The 27698-nt window shown below is 41.3% G+C and overlaps 2 long non-coding RNA genes across 2 annotated transcripts; one reads left to right on the top strand and one right to left on the bottom strand.

Annotated features, from left to right (window-relative positions):
- Positions 1-148: 148 nt before the first annotated feature.
- On the bottom strand, positions 149-4918 carry LOC127354551 (uncharacterized). Its single transcript, XR_007881579.1, has 3 exons — positions 4750-4918; positions 317-420; positions 149-228 (listed from the first exon to the last, which is right to left on the bottom strand). It is a non-coding gene; the product is annotated as an uncharacterized LOC127354551 (long non-coding RNA).
- A 15694-nt stretch (positions 4919-20612) lies between these two features.
- Positions 20613-27306, top strand: LOC127354504 (uncharacterized). The gene is made up of 2 exons (XR_007881566.1): positions 20613-20771; positions 27072-27306. It is a non-coding gene; the product is annotated as an uncharacterized LOC127354504 (long non-coding RNA).
- The last annotated feature ends 392 nt before the right edge of the window (positions 27307-27698 follow it).

Below are 27698 nucleotides of genomic sequence, written 5' to 3' on the forward strand. Positions count from 1 at the left end.
ATAGTGTGTGTGTGTGTGTGTGTGTGTGTGTGTGTGTGTGTGTGTGTGTGTGTGTGTGTGTGTGTGTGTGTGTGTGTGTGTGTGTGTGTGTGTGTGTGTGTGTGTGTGTGTGTGTGTGTGTGTGTGTGTGTGTGTGAGCCATTGACTCACCAAGTCCTATGTGGGTACATTGTTATCCATCTGAACTGGGCTCCTCACCATTTCACCGTATGCAGTAGTTCTCGGTTTCTGTCAGTGTAAAAAGTGCCGGAATATGGAGTTGAAAAGGAAACTTGTCCTGAAGCTGTCAAAGATTAAACTTCATCTCATTTCTTACCTCCTGTGTGTAGTGTTGTTTTTCAACCTTCTATCTTAGGATCAAGCCATCTCCTGCTCCAGAGACATGAGGTCACCATCCGTCTATTATTCCTCTCTCTTCTCCTTTTGTTGGGGAAAAAGGTTTATTTAATGTCTTTTCCCCTTCTTTGCCCCCTGGCCCTATTACCAATTTATAAAAGAAACATTATCTTGAATCATTTAATTCGGGGCAATTAAATTTTGAAATGCCCTATTCATAATTCATCGGTGTCTAAGATAAAACCCCTTTAATCCTTGAATATATTATTATAATGGGCATGGGGGTGGGCAGCGGAGAGCGAGGCATGTCCAGTATTGTTAGTACTCGCTGTGTCAGTGCTGGGAGCAGGCCTGGGACCAGCACTCCCAAATAATCCTACCCCATGAATTATAAACTGCCTTCCATATTAATATACAATGGAAGCAGCCCCGGCTGGGACAGCACCATTGTCATTCAAGTGTTTACTGGTGTCATGCTGGTGATGCTGGGAAGCGGACTGTGGTGTGGGGGGATGGGGGGGTGGGGGGCATTAGTATCAATCAAACCATTAGCATTTTGCAGTGAGTATGAAATTGCATTGTTATCACACTCTGCCATCTGCTTGGTTCACTGCATTAAGACTACTGTTTATTTGTGCCCTCAACACAAGTACTGTCTCATTGTTTTTTAGGTTATTTATATGAGTAGTTTGCCTAGTCCATTTATGTAATCATACATGGGTAAACTTTCAATCAAGCACTGAATTGTAGACCTTTCTAAAGCCTAATCTGCCAAAGTAGAAGGAGTCTCTTTGAACAGCTTTTGTAACCCTATTTTATTGATAATTAGGGCTGAAGTAATTCCTCCAATAAGTCGATTACTAAGTGCACTGTGTTTTGCATGGTTAATTAGACTGTCACACAATGCGAGGAAAGAAAATGGCAAGGGCCAAAAGAAGAGACGGGTCAGAGGAAACAATTGAAAGTTTGAGATAATTTCAAGCTGAACTCTGAAGAATTTGAAGACTGAACGCATTACATCTGGTCAGCAAATCTATCCATTTCCAAAGTCCTCTGAAAAATGGTGCTGCCAGAGATTCTCTTTTGCTGGAGCTTTGGGGTTGTTCGACTTTCAGCAAGTGTGCTCTGAAATTTAGGGTCTAATTTGTGCCACAACTCCCCCGACACACATGCACACACTCACATAAGCTGTACCAAGAGCTCTGGGGCAGTTACAATGTTATTATAGTTAAATACATTACAAGGCATTCAGCTCAAGGGATGGATGTGAGGTTAACAAGCCTGACCACACTTCTGAATAAAAGTTCACACAATTCTTCCAGCGAAACGTGCACAGTTCAGCTGAGGTCACAAACTCTGCTGCTAGTTACACACACTTTGACTAATGAATGAATGACTAACAGTACTCAGTACCATAGATCTAATATCATATGAATAAACATTAGATTAGATTAGATTTTCCTTTATTTGTCCCACAATGGGGACATTTCAATGTTTCAGCAGCAAAGTGGATAGAGAAAAAACAAACAGTATAAAAACAGTAGGAATAGAGAAATAATAATAAAAAAACACTATGTACAAGAGAAAAAACAGTAAGAATTCACAAACAGTAAGAATCCACAAACAACAGATAACACAAATAACACAAATAGTAGCAGCAGCAGTTGCACATGGGCACAGTAATTATTGCACATTAATTATTGTGTGCAGATGTTGGCTCTGGCCAACAGGAAGTGGATGTAAGGTCAAAAGTTAAATGTGTGCTGCACTCACTGACTGAATCAGATCATCATGTGTTCCCTATGGCAATCCTAGAGAAAGCTGTAGCCCCCCTTCGCTATGGCATTTGTTAGCTTGTATGGCTTTTGTTTATCTATACTCTCCCACACGCTGCGTCCAACGTAGTCTGCCGAAGCCTCCCTCCACTCCCCTCCTGTGACCCATGGTTTGTCTGGATGTGTATTCAGAGCCAGTGAGCAACGGACTTTCAAAATAATAATATTAATAATAGTAAAGAAAACTGCGTTAATGCGACATGAAATAGTTGTCGGCGTTAATTAATTAATGTGTTAACGCGATAATAACGTGTTAACTTGCCCAGCCCTACTAAAAACAAAAGGTGATGAAGTTTCACAAAAGCCAAATCATTACACATCTTTAAAAACTCAATTTCTTTGCTTTGTCTTGATGTTACAACTTGGAATGGTGCCTCCTAATTTTTATAAACATTCCTCTTTTAAGCCTCCTTTGTTTTTTCTGTCTCCTGTAAAGTACTTTGTCTTTGTGACTTCTTTTTGGAAATGCGAGGGATAAATAGAGCTTGCTTGTTCATTGTAGGAGGAGAAGAATGAGACTGTATTCATCAGGTCTCAGCTCTGAAATCTATAAGGAAAATTTCTGATTCATATAGTATTTCATGCATTCTCCAAAGTAGAGGAGTAGAGAGGACCCTTAAACCAAATGTCACTACTGGTCATTTAAACTATATTACTTTTGTATTTGGCCCGAAAGGACATAAAAAACAGACGCCTTGAACCAGACTGAGAGTCTCTTGTATAGTTAACCAACCACTCAGGAAGGCCGTTATGGCAAAAGGTGAATCCAACACTTATGAACATTAACATAGAGCTTTGGTTGAAAAGACACCTGCAGTAAGCACACTCCTAACTGTAACCACACGTACTGTACTGTAGTAGTGAGTTTCAAGTTTTCAGTGACTGTGGTTTATCACTTAGCGCTTGTATGACAGGCCCAGCTGTCCACAAATAGGAAGTGTTAGCATAAAGGTTAACAGACAAAGTTACATACTTGCTTCAGAATGGCCTATGTGGTTAAAACCTCAGCTGATGGCCAGCTCTATTGAAGAACTGTACTTACACAGAGGAGCTAATGACAGCTACATATAGCATTTGTACATGTATTTTAACATCTGTCCACGGCTGTAACAAACACAGAAGTGTTACAGTTGGTGATATTGCTCTGGTCATATTTAGCCTTTCACTCACTTGGCCTTTTCTTAGACCGCCAAATTCACTTGTCTAACTAATGTTCTCACAGTTTCTATAATTTGCAAAAACTTCATGTAAAAGGTATCTGAGTTTACAGAAATACCCAGGTGTTCATGCTGGTGGCACTAGAATGACTTGAGATGGTTAACTTTCTTAAAGTAGGTTATTTTTATAATTTCTTTTTGTCATATTTGCTGAAACCTTTACTATATCCTGACAGTAGTACATGACACAGATAATCTGTTAAAAAAAATCAGGTTCATCGGGACCCTGGGAATGAGATTCAACAAATAACTATTTTGAAACCACCAACCCAAAGCGTCTTTCTATCTTTCTTGGCTCTGATTGTTTGTTTTCATCCAGGCCTGGTGGATTCTTGCAAATGCCGTTAGGAGAGCTACAACGAGCCAGAGGGACTGGCTTTTTCCACAGATTATCTGTCTCATGCACGACAGTCAGGATATAGTGAAAATTTTAGCAAATATGACACAATGTTATTTTCATAAAAGTTACCTACTGCAGCTTTTAGAAAAAGCAGAAATGTCCCAGTGCCACCTCCTAGCTGCCCCTGTCTCCCTAGAGCATGACTGACTATGATTCAATGTTTTGAGCAACTCATAATGGAAGCATCCATTTATTATTAAAGAGGATGGGAGAGGGACGGGGGAGTCTCTGGCCTGGCGTGAGTGGTCTTCATCACGGAGGAAATGAGGGATGAAGGGACAAAAGGCAAATGGCAGAGAAGACAGAGTGAATAAAGAAATAAAGGAGGAAAAGGAGGAGGAGCACAGCTTCTTCCCGAACAAACTCCTCAAGTGGGTGTGAGTGGGTATGAAGTGAGCAGCTTGCAAGGGTCACTCTTTAACATTTAAACAGGAAAAATGATAGGTACAACAGCAGAGGAAGGTAAGAGCGAGGTAAGTGGAGAGACAAAAAGAGACAATGGTGATTGACTGTGATGATGAGATGCAGTGTTCACAATGGCTGCTACAAGACTGAGAACAAGCAATGCAATTGTGAACCATTTTAATACAGGCACGCAGCAGCAATTCCACTGCCTTCATTAATTTTACACCCTTAAAGGGAAATTACAGTATTTGTCAAATGTCTTATTCTTATAATTCTGTCTAGTGTGACTATTAATCTTGATGACACTTCACTCACCATCTCTGTGCTGAAGATTTGGGAAACAGATTTTGGAAAGAACGACAATTTCCAGAAAATATCTCAGCATTTCATTTATTTCTCTAAAGAAGACTAAATGGAATAATTATTTTTAAAGCTTAGATTATTATTTAAGATCTTAAAGAGAAATTAAAAAACAGTCTGACAGGATAATGACAACAACATGCCTTTTCAACTCATACGTTGTGCAGAAACCGTACAAAACAGTCCTGTCGCCTACCTGTTTTTCCACCGCTCGCTTCACCAAAAGCCCAGAATAATCGATCACGGAGATAATGCCTTTGCGACGAAAAAAAGTTTATTTCCCCCTCAAAAATGTCCATGTCTTCACACACTACTCTCCGATTTGCACACTTCCTGCAACAATCTCTTCTTCTGCGTTTACCAAAGGAAATCCCACGGGACTTTAGCGGGATTTAAGGATTTAAGGGATTTCCCTTGTTGGAGGGAAACGCAGAAGAAGAGATTGTTGCAGGAAGTGTGCAAATCGGAGAGTAGTGTGTGAAGACATGGACATTTTTGAGGGGGAAATAAAAAAAAACAGGTAGGCGACTACTGTTTTGAACGGTTTCTACACAACGTATGAGTTGAAAAGGCATGTTGTTGTCACGTAAGGGCCCTGATCATGTTGCACAGACATTTTAACTGCATTTTGTGTCTGTTGAGAGGAGCAAAAGGCACTCTTTAGGATATGCCCCCAAGAAGTGTATTATAACTAACTAGGAGCTCTGGCCATTAGCTGCAGGAACTCCAGTTTGCTAGAACCAATTCTGGTCGTTCTTTTTCCTATCGACAGTACTCGGTGACCTCTAGTGATCAAGACTAGGGTAAAAATCGAAGTTCCCCTTTAAGTATTTAAAAAATGCGTAATACAGTGTTTAAACAGATTCTAAAAATATAAGGATTCACATCTCTGAACTATATTCACAGGAAATAATCTGCTCAAAATTCCTCCAATCACTCAATTTACACAAACTTCCTGCAGTTATTGTGTTCACTATTTGGGTTCATTGTACAGTTGACTCCATCTGCACTACCTCTGCTAAATCCTGTGACTTTCATTCATTCACATCTATCTATCTATCTACAGTTTATCAGTTGTTCTGTACTGTTATTGTTACGCATTGAATATAATCGACCACCCACCTAGAGCCGAAGGATCTGTCCTAGGTTTCTGCCGCTTAAAAAGCAGTTTTTCCTTGCCCCCGTCGCCAAGTGCTTGCTCACAGTGATACTGTTGGGTCTCTGTAAATGTTATAAGGAGTTCGGTCTAGACCTGCTCTATTTGAAAAGTGTCCTGAGATAACTTCTGTTATGAATTGGCGCTATACAAATAAAATTGAATTGAATTGATGCATATATTGTATCTACTAGAATTAAGCACCTCCACCTAAATACTGATATTTAGGGAAACAAATCACTTCAGCTCCGAATCAGATTTTAAGGCAGAATATGTGATTAAATAACATTATAACATAATAAATGAGAAAGGAGAGACAAAGCTTGATGGAGAGATGAGAGTAACTGAGGGAGGAACTGAAAGAAGATGGAATGGAGAACAATACAAGACGAAAGAGAAGGAAGATAGAGGGACCTGTGTTCAACCCAGCTGAACATAGAGGCAAATGAAATGCTGATAAGGTGTGTGAATGTGTGTCTGTTTGCACACATACATACACAGACACACACACACACAATTGGACCTTTATATTGAACATACAATAACAGACTGGCAGTTATGAACCAGGATTTCACATCTTTCCTCTTCTCCTTGTCCTTTGCTTTCCTCTTTCTGTCATCTTGTAATCTGACCTAGAAACACAGAAAAGATGGATAGAGGTATAAAAAAAAGCAAGAAATGGAGAGAGAAAGAAAAGCGATTAACATTGTTCCATCTGATTTAAATGTAATAGCCACTTCTTTCTTTGTTTCTTTCTTTGTTTGTTTGTTTGTTTGTTTGTTTCTTTCTTTCTTTCTTTTCTCGATCTCTCTTCTCAGGGAAAAGGAACATCATTCTTTATTCTCCAGGTCAGAGAGGGAACAATTAAGTGTGGAGGGCGCTGGGAGTCGGCGACAGGTGATGAATGGCTGGGCCGGCTGCAACTGACAATATGCAGACAAACCAGATCATTTGCAAATGGATGCTGGGAGATGGAGGATGGGGGGTGGGGGCGCTGGATGGAGGCGGACGAAGTCAGGGGCAGCCAAAGTGAAAAAGGAGAGAAGAGGAGGAGGAGGGTGAGTATTGGGCAGGGTTGGGGATGGTGTTAAACCTTTCCAGGATCATTTCTCACCAAGGAAAAGAGGGAGGTAAAGGAGATGCAGCCACCTGCCCAGCAGAGGGGCTCATTTGTTAGAGCTGATGGAGGCTTCCTGACAGCACACTGCCTTGGGAATACGCTACAGCTCGGCTAGCACGGTAGCATTATCACATCACTGTGTTGACCAACAGCCTTGTATACAATTCACTGTGACAGTGTGTTCCTGCACTTCCCAGTGTTACTTTGCAAAATTAAAAATGAGACAATGAGGAAAACTTCAAACCTTCCAACCTTGTTGTTCTTCACTGTGCTGTTTGAGTGTGTCACTGAAGTGAAGCCAACATGGAAGTGTCTTTAACTGCATTCATAACACACCGATAGCATGCAGTCTTATGAAGAAATTACCTGACTTCTCAATTGATTTATTAGCTCAGGACACAGTTTCCTAATGAGTTTATGGTCTCAGTCTTCTTCCATACACCACAATGTTAATTTAGTAAATGATGGTCCCATTTCGAGTTAAATAGATTATAAAGCAGGGTATTCTTTAGGGTGTGGCTATCTTGTGATTGACAAGTCATTCTGAGTGAGTCTGCCTACCTCAAAGGATTAAACTCAGATCGAACTGTCAAACTAGGCAGCATTGATTAAATATGAATCAAGATTCTGTTACTGTATTGCCTATATGTAACCAAAAATCATTTCAAAACCATATTTTAGTCTACTGTTTCGTGTATGGACCAGCTATTGAATTTTTGAAATTTAAAATATTTCATATATTCAGATTGTTTTTAACAAGGGAGAAGAAACAGAATCGTCCACATGTCTTGAGAAGATCTTTAAGCTTAACGTGACTGAAATATTTTATATTATATTATATATATATTTATATGCATTTTATTTTCCAGCAGGGGTGGAGTCAGGGGTGGATTCATGGGCTCTAGCCCTGAATGTTTTCTCAAAAGTCCCAAATCTTTTAGGCTTTTAAAAAATCTTTTGTGTAATTTCCCCACATTCTCTCTGACTGGACCAGAGCCAAAGTTATATCACAAGGGAAGTATCACCATCATTACAGTGTGCATGGATTCACTTGCAGCAGATTACAGGCAGCAAAGGGCCACAGATCGGAGCTGAACGCATGGCTGCTGCAGCAAAGACTCAGCCTCAGTACATGGGGCACGGCTCTACCAGGTGAGCTACCAGGGAGCCCCAAGTAGTGCTTTACACCAAATTCCTACCCTACCCATGTTATATAATAAAAACATCAGATAATTTTCTTTTTTTTGGTGGTAGGAGTGAAAATGAGTCATACATACATACATACATACATACATACATAAATATGGTATTCTGGTTTCAGATTGATGAAGACCAGTTAGACCAGTTTGGAGAACAGTTATACAAAATAGGATGAGTTTTTCCTGGGCAACTATCCTGATTTTTATGCATTGAAAAATAGCGCATATAGCTGACACATAATGGGAAAGCATGTCCCACAAGCACAACACAGCAAGCTACCTTTGCATTTGTTTCCCCACCTTGCCTTATTTCAATTCTAAATAGATTAATATGTGCCTAAAGTCAATTAATTACTTGCTTCCAGTTATGAGTTTCACATAGAGAGCATTAGTAACAGAGACTGCATTTTCCCCAAGTTTTCACATGAGACTACATTAACCAGACGTCCTGCAAATTGATGTCAGTCATCTTCCGTGGTAGAGACAATTTCTGAGGCTGATAGATTTTACTTTAAGAGGGAAAGATATGAAACTAAAGTCAGATCTGTGCTAGTGTCTCTTGGATCCTGCACACATCCATGCCTACCTTCTTTCTCGTCCCTCACCTTATTCACCTCTCTCTCTCTCTCTCTCTCTCTCTCTCTCTCTCTCTCACACACACACACACATACACATACAAACACAAACACACAGATTTCTTAATTCACCTGAGGTGTGGACAGAGGCACCACTTAGTCACCTGACATGTAAATCAATCACTTACTTGATCTCTAATACCCTTAACAAGGTGTGTCTACTCTGGAGGACATCTGAGTCACTCACACATGCACACACACACATAAAGGTGGTGTCCTTGTTTTGCATGTGACAGGCGTTGACTGTCTGCTTGATGGATCTGCTGTGCTGCTGGTGATGGAAGCCAGAAGCACTCCTCCTTGTCATGTACTCTGAATATATATATATATATATATATATATATGTGTGTGTGTGTGTGTGTGTGTGCGGTGTAATGGAGAAATAAATGTGTTGATCTCTGTTTGGCTCAGGAGGTAGTATGACTTGATTTAGGTCAGACTGTACATACCCAGTCTGAATAATGTTTGGAACCCTCACTCACTGGTTTTGTGAATCTGGGTGCAAATTTAAACGTAAATGTGACTGTAATGTTATTGTGTTTAATAGCCTGAAAGCCAAGTAAGCAGCTAACATTATCAGCCAGCCGAAAGTAGAACCCTCTATGATGAGACTTTAAGTCATCGTCATCTTTAGGTAATTAATTAGCTACTTGAGTTGTTACTGGAAATAACTGGGCATTTTTCACTCTTGGTTGAGGTTAGCTTAGAGTTTTACAAGTGTTAGCTACAGTATGGTGGCTGGTATCCGCGAATTTCAAAAGCCACAACACAATCATATGAATGATGTATTGTGCTTATTATCTTATTTACTTCACACAAACACAACACAAAAACATTCAATGTGCCCTCCTCCTCCATCCTTTCCTTTTCTTTTTGAGAGCCATGTTTACCTATAGAGTATAATAGTTACTCTACAGTAATAGTCAAATATTATATTCCTTATAGGCTATAATATGAAAAAGAATTGAGTAGAATCAAAGAAAATTATCACATTTATTTAACCAATTTCTAGTCAGTCTGACTGGAAATAGTCAAACCCATAGTAGGACTTGAGTTCATTTAGCTGGTTCACAGCACATAGCATGTAAGCATGACAAAGCACCTGCCCCCTGCTCCGTCCTCTTTGATGTTTCTGCCTCTTTGCCACTGTCCTCATTATCACCTTAAAAACTGCATGCCTAGCTAATGGTGTTTCTATGGGTTTCACCTACAGCTCATATAGAGGCTTCACATATTTAATTACCAGGAGATTCTTTTTTCTGTAATCAAATATGTGTACCTGTTTAGCCAATAAAAAAACCCCACTATATACCTTTTAATATAATTCCTTCAAAGTCTTCACCACTTACAAGAATCTGGATATACATGGACGAAAATTGCGCCTTGACCGAATGGTGGAGGCATATGACTGCGGGGCGGTAATTTGAGGTTTTCTTCAATCACTTTGATCTTAACCTTTTCATATTTTGTAACTTTTATATTTTCTTCCTCCTCTTCTACGTTTTTCTTCCTTTTTGTGAAACCCCTTTACTGACACATTCTCTACAGAAATACTATGAATTGCCCTCCTCCCTAAAACACACATCCCACATTAATACAAGTCTAGCTTTGTCACATTCATTTTAACCTATACACAAGTTACTTTTGTCTTTGTATGTGTGTCAGACCATGCACTGTGTTATGTTTTGTCTTGTTTCACTAATAAAAATATTTGAATGAATATAGGGTAAATGGACTTGTATAGCGCCTTTCTAGTCTTCGGACCACTCAAAGTGCTTTTACACTACTTACCACATTCACCCTTTCACACACATTTACTCAGTGATGGCAGAAACAGAACTCATTCAGGAGCAAGGATACTTCAACATGTGGCAGGAGGAGCCAGGGATTGAACCAACAACCTTTCAATTAGTAGACGACACACTCTTTCTCTGAGCCACAGCTGCCCTAGCTATTTCTGCATCTAGTATACAAGATCAGATGTTGAATAATTTTCAAGTGGGCCATGAGACTTGGGAGACAGTACTGAACAAGTTACTGAAAACAAACATGTAAACAAGTCTGGTTTCCAGGGTGTAAAATAAGAAGCAGAAGTGTCAGTAAAGGCAGAACATGAAGATAAAGTGAGAGTTTTAAAGCTGGGAAATAGTGTGCTGATTTACTTCGTATGTGATGAGCCTCATGCCAAAACAATTAGCATCTATTCTGTAAACTGAATAGTATATTACCAGGCCATAGAGTGACTTCTCCTTCCTTCAACCTGCTACCCCCCCCACACACACACACACACTCCACCTCCTTCTCTCTGGTCTTCTCCTGGTTACGGTGTGATGGCCTGTCAGGAGACGCGCTGAGAAGGCCGAGAGACGACCAAATCAGCTCAGATCAGACCTGATCCCCTCTCACACACATACACACACACACACCCAGGCACAGCGGTGTGCTGACCAGTGAGCGGTGAAGAGGCCCAGTGTTGGTGTCCCACCTCATCTTCATCAGACCTACCAGCCCTGACCCAGAATCCTCCAGACCTGCCACCCTAGCTCGTGTGTGTGTGTGTGTGTGTGTGTGTGTGTGTGTGTGTGTGTGTGTGTGTGTGTGTGTGTGTTTTGGCATGTGTGTGTGCTTCCTTTGACCACATCCATGATTACTGTGGTTATGGCCCTGCCTGCGCAGGTGGTCAGGGTGTGTGTGACATGATGGCTTTTGGCACAGTGGGTTCTCCTGCCCAGTCAGACTGTCTGTCAGGCCAAATATCTGAGGAGAGGAGAACAATGGAGGAATGGAGAGAAAGACAGAAGGATGGAGGACGAAGTAAGGGGAGATGAAAAAGAGATCACTATGAAGTCACTAAGGGCACTACACTACTTCCTTCCTACTTACCTTCTAAGCTCTGGGATCAGAGGACCCTGCGGGGTTTTCTCTTCCAGTATTTCCTTCCTTCAGGACAATGCACACGGTTAAACACCCTGTTTCTTGAAAAGCAGAATATAGTCCTTCAGTTCCTTCTGCTCCAATCAGCTGATCTTAACGTCTTCCAACATTAATGAGAATCCCGTTTCCTTCTCTCAAAGAAATTTCCTTCCCTACTCAGTTATGTGCTACATGAGGGCCTGAATCTGGAGCTGTAGACCAGCTGGCAAGATAAGGGTCCTCAAGTGGGTCTTGCTTTATTACCTGATCTTGAGGCCTTGTCTTGTCAAAATCTTTTTTAAATTTTTTTATTATATGTTATAACATTCTGTAGGGGTTACACTACTATTTAATAAGAAAGGTAATTAATCACTGGTGATTAATAATACACTCGTAAATGGGGCACCACCTCCGTTGTTTAGTTACTGGAATAATCCGGAGGAAATTATTCTACAAACCTATTCAAATCAGTTTCAAATCAATTTATTCATCGATTTCCCCGCATCAAATCAAACCTGCACCAACAAGGACATACGGTTATATATGTTTATTAACTAAACTAATGCAGAGTAAATAGTATGAAATGATAATGCAAACAAATAACAACAAGTAATAGAGTATGTGGACAGTAAATGAATTATTAACATTGGGTGATTCAGGAGCGATGGTGGATTTTGCAATACGGCAGTACATTTAAAATATTACAAGAGTAACTTTTAAAACTACGAGGCCCTAATCGAAAATTCTTCTGAGCTTAAACTATGGGAATCAAAGCTCACAGACAGACACCAACTCTTGGGAAGTGTGTGGGACCCCGGCAGTGTATGTGGGTTTCAGCCTACTTTTTGTAGAGATGGAGGGACTTCAGGATCTTTCTCCTCCGGCTGGTACTGCTCGGCTGCTGTTCAGAATCACAGGTCCAAGAACGTGTCGTCACCGATACCAATTAGCGCTCCAGTCCAAGGCCCAGCGCGGCTTGGCGCTTTGAGTGCGTTGGAGGCAGATAGTCTGGAGAATAATGTCTTTGTCCGGCTGAAACGTTTATACGTCTCCTTGAGCGGTCAACCACTGCGATGTCCTTCTGGCTTATGATAAATGTCTTAAGAGAAGTTCCTCAGAGTGGTTGGTCTTCGGCTTTGATTATGAGCTAATCCAACTTCTTGTCTAAAATAACTGTAGGATGAAACGCTGGACTGGCGAATCCTCTGTAGTCAGTAAATCCAGGAGTTAAATTAAGTTCACTTTCTGTGAATAAGGCGACAATACTTGACAAATATATATAAACTAAAAAAATGTATAAAAGAATTAACTTTGTTCGTGTCTTGAGCCTTCAAAATAAAAGTACTAAAAAGTACTTCAGCACCGCAAACTATTACGTGAGGAAAAATTCAACACGTGTCTCAAACGAAGTAAAGTAAAGTACGGAAATTAAAAGTAGAACGAGAGTAAATAACGAATGGATCCAAAGCAAATTTAAGAAGAGAGTTTTGGAAGTGTAAAAGTAAGAAGAGAGTAAGAAAGAGGGAGTGTATATTATATATATGTTTTAGTCTGGAGGCGTATCCGGTAAGGCTAATCGCGTCACTTCCTTTAGCGATATTTTGATATTCGTAACTTTATCAACTTACTTCTACCGTGTCTTAAAGTTTCGGAATCATAATTCACCGTTCACAGAATCCACCATGACTTAATACATAGTTTACATGTTTTAACATAACATAACCGAAATTACTTGATGTAAAAATAAAAGCAGAACTAGTTAAAATGTCACAAACATGCATATGAAGCAACACTAATGGATTGTACATATTTCGTATAGTGTTAGCTTAATTCTTGTTATAAAATTGTGTGTCAGGCATTTACCATTTGGAATAATACACAATTATAAAACAAAGTCCGTTTTGAGGATACCTTATGCTATACCAGAATCTTACCAAAAGGTGGCACTGTGGCACCATCAAACATTCAGACACTTTACACATGATTTTGTAACTTAGTCCAACCTGGGAATGTGAACATCAGAAAGGCATTACATTTGCGACCTTCTCATGCTGGATGGCAATTTGTTGATTTTGAGAAGATGAAATTTTACAATAATACTCCAACAGAACTAAATCTATATCAATGCCGGTGCTGTTACCACTATGGATTGGAATGTCCTCCAGCAAATGGACCTCTCATAAATTACCTTGAAGGAACCTCTCAGAGTCAGAGAGAGAGATCTTTCTGAACTGGGAAAGAATCAAAATTATATGATGAGTGTGGAATCAAGAAACCAAAAAGAAAAGTCTCTTATGATGATAATAGACTATGACATGGTCCTACAATTCCAAGTAGTTTATTTTTTTTATTGTTCAATGCAATGCCAGACAGTGAGTAATATTCTAGAATGAAATACGCCCAGTTTACCGAAAGGAAAAAGGAGGGGTAAATAGGGCCACAGGACCACAAAGCCTGTGGCTGCTGTGGCTTAGAGGTACATCCTCTCTCAGCCTGGATCTCTGGCAGAAGAAAGAACCTGAGAGGTGATAAACAAAGGCTCCTCTTAGAGCCACATCCCTGGTTTCATCGCAGCTTTCTGACTGAATGTTAAAACTTGCGAAGATTGTAAGACCGACTGGTTAAATCCATGGACTGGGGCCAAAGCAGGAACAAGTGTTGTATCTTAAGCGCCCTGCCTTCCTCTCACCAGCAGTAAACAGACAGTGTCTGTCCATAGCAGGCCACAGCTATAAAGCAGGGGACGAGCTGTCTACAGCCTGTCCCCCCTACTGTACCAGCAGGTACAGTAACACTTATCTCAGCCAGTGCTTCTCTCACAGAAGAAATCCATGATTTCCTTCATTAAGGCCCCTAGATGAAAGTATCTGTCTGTGCCAAAGGGTCTAGGCATCCACGTTATTGACAATCAAAACCCTCCAACAGTAAAGCTGAGGTAGCAACCATTTCCATTTAGACAGTCTGGCACACACTCTCTCCATAGCACAGTCCCAGTTCTTCCTCTGAAGGCCCTCTGTTTCTAGAAAAACACCCCCAATTTTCATGTCCTTCCTTTCCCAGCTGAGGGTAAACTCCTACTTAGGAATTCCACATTTCTCTGGGTTCTAACAAACATATTAATGTCATCAGCATAAGCTAATACCACCAGTACAGGGTGCCAAGGCAACCCTGGTCACCTAAGTCCTGATGGCTTGGATCTTAATCTATTTAGAAGAGGCTAAATAGCTCAATAGTATAGCTGTCCAGAAGGACAGTAAAGCTCAGCCTATCATCCACTTTCACCAAAACTCTCTCCATACCAAATGCTTTTAAAGTGGAAAAAAGAAAACAAACCTATCACACACTTTCTCCTGTTCTAATGATATATTTCCCACATAAATATTGTGCCGTTTACAAATATATAGGTATATATGTATATTATGGAATGCAGTTTAGGAAATTATTATATATATAATATGAAACTTGAATATATGGAATTAAAGTCTGAATATATGGAATGAAACTTGAATATATGGAATGAAACTTAAATATATTGAAAGAAACTTGAATATATGGAATGGAACTTTAAATATATTGAATAAAACCTGAATATATGGAATTAAACTTAGAATATATTGAATGAAACTTGAATATATAGAATGAAAGACTGAATATATGGAATAAAAGACTGAATATATGGAATAAAACTTGAATATATAGAATGAAAGTCTGAATATATGGAATAAAACTTGAATATATAGAATGAAAGTCTGAATATATGGAATAAAACTTTAATATATGGAAAGAAAGTCTGAATACATGGAATGGAACTTTGAATATATTGAATGAAATCTGACGTCATCAAGGCATTGGTGCCATCTTATGTTTTAGATGTGTAATAGTATTATGATGTTGCTTCAAGACCATTCAAGCTGGAAGGGCACATGCCCCACCAGATTTTTGATATGTTTTTGTATCATTGGTATTTTTTTAAAAATATGTAATTATAGTTGTTTTATATTCAGGCCTGGTTCTACGAGGGTGCAAACATGCATTGCACCCTGACTTTAATATTTTGTACCCTTAATTCCAAGCACAAGGTGGTCTTATAGGCGCACAGACTGTATGTGTGTCTTCATGCGCACCTTCTAATTTGGTCCATGTATGTTCAGCAGCGCAACTTGCAGGGTGAAGATCATATATAGATCATATAGATCATAGGTGGAGATTATTAAATACTGTATCAAAATAAAGACAATGATTTGGTGAAACCACATGTATTATTATAACTTATCTTACTGACCCTCTTTTAGTAATAATTATCATGTATCTCACCTCGTACATGGTCATATAGCTCAGTAATTGATGTCACACAACAGCGTTTGCATTGCATTGTGTGTTTCACAGATAAAACATGAGATGCTACGTTTGCCAAAACAGAAAGTTGGATGAGGCTATAATAAGCCCTGGTAACCGGATGTCTCCTTCATAAAAAAGCACAATATTGAGTTATATCCGACCAGTCTGATGTGTGTAGAGCTCTGTATGGCCTGCTGTTTTCAAACAATTAAATGAAAGTAAACTCAGTGAACAGTCGTTCGTAAAGACACTGCGCTCTGGTGCAGCACTTAAAACAACATATCCGTCCATGCCATCAAATGCTGCAGGGACTTCATGAACTGAAGGAGGAGCTTTTTATACAATATAAAGCAATTGTGGACAGCAGATACTGTAAGACTCACCCACAATTATTCACAGATCAGTGACTGATTTACTGACTTTCCTGTTTTAACCACAGTACACCTTTTGCTGCTTCCTATGCATTGTGTTTGAACATTACAGCGTGAATATTGGCCTTATTTTCCAGGGTGTTAATTATTCCTTCATTACTTAGGACTGCTTCTTACAGATTTCCCACAGACTCACTTAGTCCCACACTTCTTGCAGTAACATGATGATGTTGATTATTACATCCAGAAAGTTTTTAAGCATAAGGTGGTGAGCACCTTTGAAAGAAGTATGTAGTCTGTGCTTAACAAAGCCACTCATCTCCAGTTCGATAAAGCCAAATCTGAAAAGTGCATGCCAATAGGAGGCTGGTAAGGCTTGTCTGAGAGCGCTCCTGCATCACCTTCCACAGGTCAGCTCCCGAGCACTTCCAGAAGTACTTGTAAAAGTCTGCAGGCAGTCCATCCAGTCCAGATGATATAAACAAGTAGAGGATACAGTAAGAGGAATATCACCCAGTGTCATTATGACCTTACTTATGCAGTTTTTTTTGGACTTTTCCTCTGTTAACCTTAAGCATCTTTCTGAGACCTGATTTCATTTAACAAATTCACACCAACTACTTCCTGCGAAGTAATCTGGAGAATATTCAGATACGCAGATTTTCCATAAATTTAATCTAGAAACTCATTAATTTCCTCTAGCTTGCAGATATCTGCTATATGACTGTGAGTCTCCAACAGAGACACCGTGAGAATCAGTGTTGTACTCCATTTCCTCCTCAGCAGCAACACTCTCCATATCACACAGCTCTCGCTCTCTCATCTCACCAGCAGCTTGACTTTGGTCAGATTCAGCTGCCGGCCCTTTCCTGCTGCTCTCTCCAATTGGTCTGCTACCTTTCTTTTCTTTTCTCTGCTTTCTTCTGCTCTGACGCTCAGGACAGCAGAGCTGTAGTCATCTACCCATGCAGTTTCCCGGCCTGACTGTCTGCCTTTCCACTGTGCCTCTCTCATGCCTCAGGCTCAGTTGGCATTCGGCAACTTCTTGGCTGACCCGGAGACACCCCTTAGCCGGGCCTTTGAGGACAAGTGGTCCTCTTGAGCTGTGCATCCCCACACTCGAAACATTTCATGTTGCCTGTCCTGGGGTACACCATGTAATGTCCCTCCCTATGATTTGCTTGAAAGGAAACCTCCAGCATCTGAGATGGACAGTTCAGAAACATGAACAGCTGTCTCCTGAAAGACTGGACATGTTTCAGCTTATCACTCTCACAGCCTTAACCCGCAGTCCTAAAACTGCTCTCCAGCTTCCAGAAGCTTGCTTCTCTTTCAGGAAAACAGCTACACGACTGTTCATCCTGGAAGCATAGGACACGTTGTTGTGTTCCACTCAGACTCCCACAGCCAGGAGAACCGCCTCTACTGGAACAGATGGGTTAGGCTGGACCCTATGCCAGGGCCTCAGAAGACTCTATCCCCACCACAACACAGAGCTTGCCATCCACCAAACTACACTAAGAAGGACCACTAACCAAGTAAAATAAAAGCCTAGAGTTTGACACTAGAAAGATGTTTTCACATTCATCTGCTGAAAGTTTCTCTGTGGTCATAGTGGTGGAAAAGCTGATATTTAAGGGTTCTATGAGCATGATTTGCATCACAAGTACTGTGGAAGTCTGTCCTGGTCCAGTATGCAACTTTCACAAGTGTGATATAGAAACCTGAAGCCACCAGTGTACAGAATGGACTTTACAGTGAAGTAGTAGACATCTTGCATTTGCATATTACTGGATTCTACCATTTTTTAATGAGGTCGGTGGAGTCGATGCTTTTTTTGTGGAAAGTAAAATCAGACACACATTATTGTTCCAAGCAGAATATTTAAATGTATGTCTTAATACAGTCAATCTTAAAAGATGGAGCTCTCACCGGTGAAGAAAGATCTGCACCTCAATAACCATACTGAGCCTGAAAGGCCAACTTCAAAGCCTTACTGTATCACCGCCAACCTCCAGTTCTACTGCCTGCCCCCAGTAACACACAACACACTGAGCCAACACCTTCCACCAGCAGCCCACTGCCCCGGCCTGACCCATTGCCATCCACTAGCTATCAGCTCGACATCAGCCTTAACCAAGGAGTGTCCTGGAGCCCCAATGACACCTACAGAATACAACCACTATCCACAAAATTCCAACTGATGCTGAAGTAATTATTTGGATTGACACTCTAAAATTCATAAATGAAGAGCAATTCTGATATTATAATGGTTCTAATTAAATATGTTAATAATATTTAGCATTATTCAGCAATGAAATGTAACAATAATATAAACCTACAATAAAATATATATTATTATAATATAAAATCATATTGGAAAATATTTTCACACCAATGATATGTGCCTGTATGTGAATTCATTACATGATATTATACAATATGTGCAATCTCAGTTCACTTCAATTCAATATTATTAATTGGTATGAATTTCATGACCAATATTGCAAGAGCGTTAAAAAAAATCATTTTTACATTATCATCATCATTACATCTCACAATCTCTCTTTCTGTCTTTATATATCAGTCTTTCTACCTGTCTCTCTGTCATGGTAAAGAAGAAGAAAAAGGTTTGATGCTGAATTTGGTAAGGCAAAGTTGGCAATTTGTTAAGCTTCATTAGGGAACTTTTCTAAAAACATTATTTTTGTCAAATATGTTGAAACTTTCATCAGCAAATATGATATATTATACATATATATATATATGTTATTACCTACATGTTATGGTCAGTAGTTGCTAGAGTTTTCTCCTCCCTGGTGTCCCTGTGTCTCTCTGTGTGTGCGTGTGTGTGGACTCCTCCCACCCTGATTACCTGCTCACCTGTCTGACTGCTCAAACCTCCCAGCCATCAAATTATCAGTCCTGGAGTATATAAACCCTGGTTCTCCATCCACTCTCTGCCAGATCGTTGTCTCTACATGCCTGGTAGTAACTTTCTTGGCCAGTAAGAGAACTTTAAGATAAGTTTTTTTCCTGTTCGTGCTGAGAAAGTTAACCTTGTTATTTCATGCCTCTGGATCATCACCTTCACGTCAGCTACCTGCCCGCTCCTTTTTATCAGCCACGCTGCCTCCATCTTCGGTTCCACTCCGCCTGGATCTCAGCCATAATCCTCTCCCCACTGCCAGCAGGAGCTTCATGTCACCGTTTCATCAGCTGGTTCTCAATAAAGCCTGTCTTTGGAAATCATAACCAACCATCTGTGTTCTGCTTGTGGGTTCCTCTGTTTAACATAACACTACTGTGGCTTTACATAGGAAATGATACTAGATAGAGGGCATAAGTTTGATTGTTTATTTGTTTTTAAGAGTCTAGTTAGAGCACAAGTATTTTTAGAATAGAAATATTGTGTTAAAATGGAGGATTTGGATGGTTTTTAAAATTTGTGGAAGTATGAAAGCATACTTTTTTGTTTAAAGGAAATAACTTTCTCAGATTTTATTTATTTATGTATGCTTTAGTGGTGTAGTCTGGAATTGTATTTGTTGCAAACTATTGTAAATGTAGAATCATTTTTATTTGAAAAAACTCTGTCTGTCTCTCTGTGTGTGTCTGTCAGTATAGATTTCATCTCTCCCTCCCTTCGTCCCTCCCTCTCTCATACGTCACAGTGATGGATTGGCTTGGGCTCCTACTCTTGCCGCCTGACACAGGAGTCAGCCATGGTTCATCCTGATTACAGCTGAACACCAGTGAGCATGGGCTGTGTGTGTGCACGCACTCATGGCAAAACTCCTTTTTTCAGCATTGATCATTTCAGCGGTGTGTCTCACCTTGACCTGCTAATTTGCTCACTTACTGACAAAATTATGTCATTATGTTATTTTATGTTTTCCCAAATTGAACCCCAAAACCCTGCAGTGCAGGTACAAGGGTAAACTGTGCTGTTTCCTCGTCTGGGTATTTCATTTCAGTTTTCTCCTGAAACCCTGTCACCTCTGTGAGAGTCTGCATCTTTTGTTATTCCATGATCTACTGACTCAAAAGAGAAAGCTTCTACAAGTTTACGTATTCAGTTTGGTATTATTGTCTGGAATCAGTAACTATAATGTTACGCTATAGTAAACAGAGACACGTCAAGCACTAGGACCAAGCAGAAAACGGCCGGTCAAGCTGAAGCCTGTTTTCCTTAGTTTAGACCACCCACAAGCTCCTCGATTGGCTCTGCCATTTCTTGCTTGCACAAGTCTGCTAGTTGCCCAGGAGTCCTTATTAATCTGCCACTGTAAATTGGGCGTTTGTTCTGCCTGGGTCCCGTCAGCTAGAATAGCATCTTGACTGGAGAGAGAGCCACCATACCGGAGGAACAGAGGAGGAGACGGCGAGGCTGCAGAGCGGGGATTAAACGGAGGATGATGAAGAGGAGGTGTGGGAGAGAAACAGGATTTGGGGGTAATAAAATAGATGTGCCCCTGGTCAAAAGGTTGAGTTTATGATAGGAAGAGCCAGGGGGATCACACATCAAAGGACCATTTGGTGAGAGAGACCTGGATTTACAGGAGTAACATTTGCAAGACACACAGGGGTTTTCATTGTTTGTGATGTAATGAGATGCACTGAAATGTATATAAGGGAGAGCATTTTGGAAGTTGGGAGAGAACATCCACGACGTGACCTTCTCTTCATGCAGCATGAATTAAATTGACTTGATTATCACACCGGCTTGAAAGTTCTTCAGAGACTTAGTACCTCTCAACTTTGGGAAGAATTTCCACGACATTTTGGCGACGAGGATGGGATGGACGAGTCGCTGATCAACCCCTGGGTCTAGACTGAAGGTAAAACTGCAGTAGGGAGATTTCCGCTCCGACAAACGGAGGACAGGATCCCGCCGGACGTCAGGCCAGGGTTGTGGACAGCGACCGCTCCATCTTTTTTTGAACAGTGAGTACGGTGTGTTGAATCAATTCATGTGTGAAAAAGCCTAGGTAGACAGCATTTTCCTGAGTGGTTGTGTTTGGTCTGTACAAGCCCAGTGTCTGAGGGGTACTGGCCCAGTGTCTGAGGGGTACTGGCGTTTCCATGTAAGATCCTATCGTGGTATTGGGCTGGTACTCATGTAAATGCCAAAGGAGGTGTTGGAACGGAATGAAAAAAAAAAAAAAAAACATAAAAAGGATAACCAGACTTGTGGATAAAAGTAAAATAAGTAGAAGTAAAAAGTATTAAGTATATAACACTGGGTGGATAGTAACCCACATTAAAGTGGCCCTTAAGTGAAGTATTAGAGTGTAATACAATGAGGGCGTATGTGTGAAGGAAAGTAAAAATATAAACTTTGTGGTAATTCAGTCAGTGTCTGGTATACATGCTATACCCATTGCTCTGAACGTATGTGTCATACAAACCACCTGGCTGATCTGTATTACTCAAAGGTTTTTGTGTGATTGATAAGATCCGACTACATTTTGGTGTGGAAAGATCAGAGTGAAAGAGAAAAAGTGTGTGACTGATAAGCCCAGAGAAGTTCAAAGCATAACCGTTCAAGTGAATCTGTGGAAACATGGGGAATAAACATGGGAAGTTAATGTCTTTGCCTGATCCACTTACAGGTCCTGCTAAATTAATGGCAGAGAAATGGGGTAAAAGCGTGGTGGGAAATGTTCCACTGTGGCACCATGTGACTCAAGATGTGTTTCCCATTGTAGGTACACTCAGTACAGCTTGTTTAAGAAGGTGTAGAGTAATGTTAGAAGAAGGAATACGAGACAAGAAAGTAGGGAAGGAGAAAATTAACTGGCAGGTTTTCCAGAAATGGGAGAGAGAAGCAGAAGTGAAGGAAGCTAAGTCAGAAAGGGGGATAATGGTGAAACAAGAAGTAGAGGAAGAAGGTAAAGGAAAGAGTGAAAGGCTAAAAAAGGTACGTAGGGCTAGAGGGAAAGCTCTACCTCCTCCATATGCTGTCTCCACAACATCTGCAAAGCTGCCTCAACACCATTTTGCATAAAGGGGAGACCACCCCCGCAATTAAGAAGACAGACTCTGATGGTGAAGAGGAAACAGAGCTATTGTATCCTGACATCTCCACCCTATCCTTGGGCCAAACTCCAGAGGACAAAGGCCAGGGTGGCCATAAACTAACTGTCTCTGAACCCCCTAAACAGCCTGAGTCCCTTCCAACTATCACGCATGGTCACTGGCTCCGAAGTAAAGGAGGCAGAGGGGGTGTGCACCAAATGCCCATGATGAGGTTCCCCAACCCCCAGCCGATGCCAAGCGACAGATCCGCCGAGTGGGATCCAGAGGTGTTTGTCTACAGGCCATGGCAGCCAGATGAGCTGAAGGAAATTGTAGGGGAATTACCTGACCCCCAAAAGGCTGGAGGTGAGAAATGGATAACAGCAATGCAACAACCTAGGCCATATGTGGAGGGAGTGTCCTAACGCAGGGCCTCACAAACAAAGGGGACACGAGCCAGAGGAGATGTGGCCACATGCACCACCGAGAGGACTTGCTGTGCATTCTCCAGGATTCCAGGCAGAGCAACCATAGGAGACAGTGGAGGCAGGTCAGAGAATTGAGCAGCACATAAACATAGAGATAGGGACAAACACACACACAGACACATGCACACACATAGAAACAGATGCAGACCATGACAAACCTGTTGTTACATATCAGCAATACGTACAGTTAACATTGGATTCTAGAACGCCCCCTAGGTTGACTCTTACTGTGCTAGAGTTAAAGTGACATTCCTTGTAGACTCAGGAGCAGAGGTATCTGTAATCCAAAGTAAAGTAATTCCTGAAGCCCCTAGAACAACAAAACGTCTAAAAACAATAGGTGCATCAGGTATGCCATCATTTGAACCGGTATCTGATCTATTATCGGTCAGTTTTGGGGATTACAGGGGAGAACATCAATTTCTCCTTTCTGATGTATGCCCAGTGAACCTTCTGGGTAGGGATCTAATGTGTGCTTTGAGTATTGATGTACATTGTAATCCAACAGGGATAAAAGCAACATCAGTTATTGCGGGTCTGTATCATGTTAGGACTGTACATACACACATACATGGAGTCAGACTAATGCCTTTGACAGTTGAAGAGGAAGCATTGTTATCAACAGTACCAGAATGTTTGTGGGCTAAGAGTAAATTTGATTTTGGGGATATAAAGGGAGCAACCCCTGTTAGAGTACAGGCTAAATCTACTTTTAGACCAAGTAAAAGACAATATCCGCTTAGTCCAGAAGCTGTTGCGGGCATTGCTCCGGTCATTCAGGCGCTAATAGATCAGGGTGCCATTGTGGAATGCCCTAACTCACCATGCAACTCCCCCATCTTACCTGTTAAGAAACCAAATGGGTCCTGGAGACCAGTTCAAGATCTTAGGGGTATAAATGAAGCTGTGCAACATTTGGCACCGACTGTACCCAATGTTACAACATTAATGTCACAAGTGCCATCAGGGGCTTGTTGGTTTACAGTAATTGATTTGGCTAATGCATATTTCAGTATTCCTGTTCATCCTGACTCACAGTTCTGGTTTGCTTTCACCTTCAATGGCAAGAGGTATACGTGGACGAGAATGCCTCAGGGTTATGCTTCAAGTCCAACATTGTTTTCTATAACTGTAGCTGAAAACCTGTCACATTGGCAGCCACCATGTGGAAGTACGCTTGTGCAGTATGTGGATGATTTGCTTGTATGTTCAGCTACAAGGGAGGATTGCCAAAGGGATACAGTGTCATTCTTCTGTTTTCTTGCAGATAATGGTCATAAAGTTTCTAAGGATAAGGTGCAGCTAGTGTCGCAATCAGTGCGTTATCTGGGTCATATAATTACACCAGAGGGTCGCAAATTAGGTCCGCACCGCATTCAAGCTATTTTGGATGTCCCAAAACCAACAACAAAAAAACTAATGATGTCATTTTTAGGTTTAGTAGGCTATTGCCGTCCATGGATTCAAAATTTTGCGGAGATCTCCCAACCCCTGTATGACATCACTCACGGGGGTAAACACCTGGCCATGACTGACTGTGTGACTTGGACTTCTGAGGCAGAAAAAGCCTTCACTGACTTAAAACAGACTTTATCTAGTCCTCCTTGTTTAGGACTCCCAAATGCTACCAAACCATTTAATCTGTTTGTGTCTGAGAGGGATGGATTTATGTCAGCAGTCCTGACTCAACCCCATGGGGATATTACTGAGAGGGCTATGATAGCAGGTCTAAGAGCTGTAGCAGCCGCTACCGAAGCAGTCTTAGCCACCGCTGACATTGTTGCTATGTGCACACTAACTGTTCATGTTCCACATGCTGTCCATTCTCTAATCCTTCAAGCTAAAACAGCTCACTTGACACCAGCACGAATATTACATTGGCAGAATGTTTTACTAACCCTAACCATGGCGCATGTCGCTCTAAAGCGCTGTACTGTCCTTAACCCTTCAACCTTACTCCCTACAGCTGATGATGGAGAACCACATGCATGTCTGGAGGTGGTGGACACAGTATCACAACCAAGAGATGCGCTTTTCGACACTCCACTTCCTAACTCTGATTCTGTTTTCTTTGTAGATGGTTCTGGCATGAGGCATCCATCCAATGGATTACCAAGTGTGTCCTATGCTGTGTGTAATGAACATGCAATTGTTGAAAGTGCCAGACTGCCTAAAAACCTCTCTGCACAGGCAGCTGAATTATTTGCATTAACCCGTGCTTTTATTTTAGGTGTAGGACAGAACATCACAGTGTATACTGACTCCCAGTATGCATTCAATGTGTGCCATAATTTCCATACTTTGTGGAAAAATCGAGGGTTTCTTACTTCCACAGGAAAGCCTATTGCTCATCGCACTCTCATCATTAACTTGTTGTCTGCATTGCTACTGCCTGTCTCTGATCCGGTGGCACATGGAAATGCGTCTGCTGATGAAGCAGCAAAGGCTGCTGCTCTTTCACCTGTCTCCCCTATTTTGCAAATGCCCCTTTCTGTCCAGGATGATGTTTTTTCCCTTAATGATGTCTCTTTGCTTCAAGCAGGAGCTGACGCTGGGGAGAACGCCCTCTGGAAAAGGAAAGGGTGCACTAAACTCATGTCCGGAGTATGGGTAAACCCCAATGGGTTCCCAGTACTGCCGAAATCTATATTCCCTTTTTTGGCAAAATTGACCCATGGGCCAGATCATGTGTCAAAAGGGGGGATGTTAGATATTATGCACCAGGGTTTTCTACTTTTGCTGAAAACTTTTGTAAAAAATGTGTTATTTGTGCTACGAACAATGTAGGGAGAGGAATTTCACTACCTCTATCAGCCCATCCTAAACCTGAAGGACCATTTGAACACATGATGATGGACTTTATTGAGCTCACTCCATGCAGGGGATATAAGTATTGCCTTGTAATAGTGGATATGTTTTCAAAGTGGATTGAATGTTTCCCATGTAGACAGGCAACTGCTGTCTCAGTAGCAAAGGCGTTGCTGGGGGAAATAATTCCAAGGTGGGGACTTCCATCAAAACTAAGTAGTGATAATGGTCCTCATTTTGTGAATCGTATCATTCAAAGTTTATCAGAAAGCATCCAGGTGAACCTCAAAACACACTGTGCTTACCATCCAGCTAGTGGAGGTGCAGTGGAAAGGGCTAATCAGACCATAAAAACAAAGTTAACCAAGTTAATGGCTGAAACAAAGTTGTCATGGGTTGAGGTACTGCCTTTAGCCTTAATGTTTATGAGAGGCCGCCCACACAAGACAACTGGCCTATCACCACATGAGGTAATCACTGGCCGTCCCATGAGAATGACTAACACTCCTTTCCCTCAAAATAGGTTAACTCTGACTGGGATGGATGACGAAATGGTAACATACTGTTGTGCACTTAACCATGTTCTGAAGCTTATCTTTCCTAAGTTAAAAGCTGCCCTCCCTGATTCTGCATCTGACCAACTGCACAACATCCAGCCAGGAGACTGGGTAGTGGTCAAGGATCTGAGGAGGAAACACTGGCATCAACCCCGGTGGAGAGGACCATATCAAGTGCTGTTGACAACACCAACCGCTGTCCGGATAGCTGAGAGGGACACGTGGATCCATGCATCCCAGAGCAAAATTTTCCCTGATAAGGAGACAACCTCACGTTTGGGAAATGATTAGAGTTGTGGCTACAATTCTCACCATGAGCGTGATGGCTGTTGCTTGGTCATCATTCCAGCAACAAGATGAGAACTGGCAATAAATGGGGTCCAAAAGGTCCCATAAATCAACAACTATACAGGACTCAGAGGGTAGAAGTGGCATTGGCATGTCACCTACGCAGGATCAGGAGATCCCAGAAGAAGATGACATCCTCAAGATAAAACAACAGATGTGCACTCACATGTATGCGAGCCCTCCTGTACAGATGGATAGGGGGGTAGTTGGAGGAGGAATTACACCAGTCTATGTGAAAATACCTTTGGAACAAAGTAATGATAGTGAAGAATGTTGTACCATAGCAGATTGGGCCCCAGGAAATCCATACAGTAAAAGTGATGAAGATGAAGTATTGGTATAGTTAGAGTGATATAATGTGTTTTTGATTTTTCTTTTTGTTTCTTTTGTATTGTTCGAGGTTAAAAAAAATGTTTCATATTAACTTGTAATTTTTAATCATTAGTAATCTTGTTAAAATGTTTAAAGGAAATATTGTGTCTAGTTGACACGTGTCAAAAGGAGGGAATGTGGGAGAGAAACAGGATTTGGGGGTAATAAAATAGATGTGTCCCTGGTCAAAAGGTTGAGTTTATGATAGGAAGAGCCAGGGGGAAGTCACACATCAAAGGACCATTTGGTGAGAGAGACCTGGATTTACAGGGGTAACATTTGCAAGACACACAGGGGTTTTCATTGTTTGTGATGTAATGAGATGCACTGAAATGTATATAAGGGACAGCATTTTGGAAGTCGGGAGAGAACATCCACGACGTGACCTTCTCTCCATGCAGCATGAATTAAATTGACTTGATTATCACACCGGCTTGAAAGTTCTTCAGAGACTTAGCACCTCTCAACTTTGGGAAGAATTTCCACGACAGAGGTTTAAACCCTACATCCCTGCAATCATCAAGCTCTCCACATCCCCGCTGGCGCGGGGTGAATCACAGCAACTTGCGGCCTCTGTGTCGGGCTCGCCGGACAGCCAACGCCGCGGCCCTGCCGGTTCCTGCCAGGATTGGCCTGGTAAATGCTAGATCACTAGCAAATGGATTTCCTCTGTGTGACTGAGACATGGCTGAGTGTTGGTGAATCCAGCGCTTTCACTGAACATTTACCCCATGATTGCTGCTACTTTAACTCCCCGCGGACGTTCGTCCAAGGAGGAGGAATATAAATGTAAGCAGCTATTGCTGTCATCCTATTTCA

The sequence above is a fragment of the Dicentrarchus labrax genome, unplaced genomic scaffold (genome assembly GCF_905237075.1).
Source record: "Dicentrarchus labrax unplaced genomic scaffold, dlabrax2021, whole genome shotgun sequence".
NCBI lineage: Eukaryota > Metazoa > Chordata > Actinopteri > Moronidae > Dicentrarchus > Dicentrarchus labrax.